Genomic DNA, 3,340 nt, shown 5'->3' on the forward strand with positions numbered 1-3,340 from the left:
AGGGAGAAAGGGAGGGAGAAAGGGAGGGAGGAAGGGAGGGGGAAAGGGAGGGAGAAAGGGAGGGAGAAAGGGAGGGAGATTTCACTGAGCACGGCCTCACCACCAAATTAATCTGGGACTGCCGCCTGTGATCAAGAACTGTTTGGGAGAACGGACCTTATTTTGCCTCTGTAGTCCCAGCATTCACAGAATCCTTAAGCACTTTTGAAGAAGGGTTTCGTATAAATCAGCATGGACAAGCCTCAGTTGGTGACTTTCCTCACGCAGCAGTTTTTTTCTTGGTTGAGATAATGTTTTCCTAGTACTAAACAAAACACAAAATCAGATTTTTACATTATCCAAACAGAGCCCCTAAGAATGAAAGAGATGTTTATTCAGAGAGTGAAAGGTTCTTCCCTGGCAGAGTTTTGTGGTGGGTTAACACCTCCCTCCCCACACACCCCTCAGAGGGGCTGGAAGTGATCAGGACATGCTGGGTCCTCTCTGCCCTGCTCCTGGGCTCTTCCTCCAGGCTGAAACACTCATCAGGAAAACTGTCCTTGTCTGCCACCAGACCTGCTCCTGGGGCTGTTCCATGCTCTTCCCCCTCCTGCCCCTCACTCTTTTTCCCTCACTCGTTTTCTCCTTCAGCAATTTCACCTTTTGTTCCATACTTGGCAATGTATGGCTGGGGGCTGGGTTGGTCATGACCAGCTCCAGATGGCTACAGGGAGTCACCATCAGGCCTGGAGCTGGTGGAAGCTGTCTGGCAGTGGGCTCAACCAGCTCTGAGTGTCCCCCAGCAGAGACATGGACATTGATCACCCTCCAGCAGAGATCCTGAAACTGAGCCCAGACAGACACAGATAATACAAAGGATGTGATCGAGGGGGAGAGGGGAAGGAAGAAAATCAAGCTGACTGTTACAAGACGTGTTTGCAAGGGATGTTGGCATTTCTGTGTCTGCTAAACCACACAGCTCTGTGTGCCCAGCTTAAATTCCAGCAGGACTGGAGGACTCAGCATTCCCAATCTACTCATTCCCTGACCTTAGATGTTGTGGGCACTGATTCAAGCCTTTCTTCTCTGCCAGAGCTTGCAGGGAGAGGATGGCTGGCAACCTCTCACTGCCATGCAGAACCTGCCCCAGACCCTTCTCCCATTCCCTATCTGTTGGTCCCAGGAAATCTTTCCCAAACCTGGAGACAGGACAGGTTGGCAACCTCCCTAGTCTTTTCAGCTCAGCAAGACGCAGGAAATCAAACTACCCTTGCATAAGGAGAAAAGGGTGATGTGTCTCCAAGACATATAGGGGCAGAGATGATTTTCCTTCCAGTGGGGCTGACTGCATAACACACTAAGTTCCAGCCATATTCAACAAAACTGACACCTACAAAGTTATGTATTTGTAGCCAAAGAAGAGACATTGGGCAACTGGACTGCTGTTAGATTTGACAAAAACTATGGCAGTGTGAGCAGGCAGGTAAACAGGAGCTGCTCATTGCAGGAGAAGTAGAACTGGCCAAAGGGCAGCTGCTTTGCCTGACCTGTACCCTCAGGCTTGTGGTGCCTGTGCTGCCCTAATGAGGGCTCCACAGGAGCCTGGAAGTTTTGCTTTTGACCTCATTCATTGACTTCAAGGGAATTGTGGTTTCCTGTTCAGGATTCACACTGCAAATGGCCTCACCTCCTAAACTGAAAAGCCAGGGAATGCATTAACACTGTGGTTTTATTCACAAAAGAGACTTGTGTGGTATTAAAGGCAAGATGATTTGCAATAGAAGCAAATGCAGCACCTAGAGTGGTCCCAATAGTAAGAATAAACAGCAATAGTGAGTTTGGCTTGACCCGAAGAATTTTTCATTCAAACCAAATCAAATTTTCAGCTACACACAGAAATATTTAATATAAATACAATATCTCTCATTGTTAAATCTCAAAGAAAAGGCAGTTGAACAGAAGGTGATAACACTGTCCTTGGTTTTATTAGCTCTGCCATTTAAAAAGGTCCTAATTCAAAAACCCCACATGGTTTTGATGCAACCATTTAAGTTCAGACTGTCGCACAATTTAAAGCAAGGATGTATTCAAGTAGTTTGTTAAAACTTCATATGTAATTACAATCTCATTATGCCATACTCCAAACACCACAATCTTCTATGTTATTACTTAGCAGTCCATACCTTTTCTCAGAGGTTTTTCTTTTGACAATACTGTGTTGGCTATTACATTTATGATGCAGGGATTTCAGATCTCTCTCTCTCTCCAGTCATCGCTATGATGTCTCAGTGCTTGGGTCAATCTTCCCTTAGGGAATAGTTGAGAACGAGTCTAACATGGCAGTGACTGGTTCCCAGTTATGACAATACTTTCTCTGTATAAGACCTTCCACAGCACTAGGCTTAAACTCTTCATTTACTGACATCTGTATAAATTGCACCATCAGTTGCTATGTGAGGAAGGTTAGGCCAAGCCTGGATGTTTCAGAAAGCCTTGATCACAAAGCTCTGTGTGCCTGCTCAAGTGACAGTGCTGTGAATAGCAACACACACCCCCAAGCACACTTTGCCATTGTTCTGTGCAATAATGCCTCCAAGACTGCAGGCAAGCTTCTCCACATTCACACGGCCATGACTCTGCAATAAACAGGTTTTCTAAACAGATTTAAGCTCACATCATTTCATGTGCTTTCAACATGTCCAATTCACAGTCTTTCATACATGCTGCTGTTTAAATAGGAGACATTTTTTTATCACCTTGTTGCTATTGCAAACCCAAACCAGAAATCAGCTGGAGATAAAACCAAAATAACCAGTGGTCCTTTCTAGGGATTTGGTCTTCATGTGTAAATCGGGCTGGCCCCAAATAGTTTTGGATTTGTTTATGAGGAGGTCACATCAGAGGTCCTATTGTGACATAGGGGACAGAGCAAGGTAAGGACAGCAATTAGACCTGCACTGTAATAGGCACACAAAACACCAGGAAACCAAATCACTTTCATATGCACAAACTCATTGTTTCTCCAACAAGTCCATTAGGAATCACTGCTCCTAAGAAGGGTTCACCCAGATAGGCAGCCTCACAGTCCTTTTTAGGTCTCCCTGCCCTTCCTGGACAGTATTGTCCTGTCCTCCTTCCTTCCCTGCCCTGCAGAGGGGGAACACCATACCCTTTGACACAAGACCAAAGATGTCCTGCTGGTCCTGCTGTGCCACCATGCAAACCCTCGCTTCTCTCCCATCACTGAATTTGCAAGCAAGGTTGCTCCTCTTAACCTAGATCTCAGCTAAAAGCACAGACAGATCCTCTGCCCTCGTGTCAGACCATTGACAATCTGCCTCTTCTGCTACTGGAAATATTA

General features: G+C 45.8%; 1 long non-coding RNA gene across 1 annotated transcript in view; it reads right to left on the reverse strand.

Annotated features, from left to right (window-relative positions):
• The window catches only part of LOC108447257, a 7,685-nt gene extending 7,333 nt beyond the window's left edge, over window positions 1-352 (reverse strand). The window contains exon 1 of the long non-coding RNA XR_001862715.1: window positions 157-352. This is a non-coding gene — a long non-coding RNA (uncharacterized LOC108447257). The remainder of the gene's footprint in view (window positions 1-156) is intronic.
• Between the last annotated feature and the right edge of the window lie 2,988 nt (window positions 353-3,340).

The sequence above is a fragment of the Corvus brachyrhynchos genome, unplaced genomic scaffold (assembly GCF_000691975.1).
Source record: "Corvus brachyrhynchos isolate BGI_N302 unplaced genomic scaffold, ASM69197v1 scaffold216, whole genome shotgun sequence".
Taxonomy (NCBI): domain Eukaryota; kingdom Metazoa; phylum Chordata; class Aves; order Passeriformes; family Corvidae; genus Corvus; species Corvus brachyrhynchos.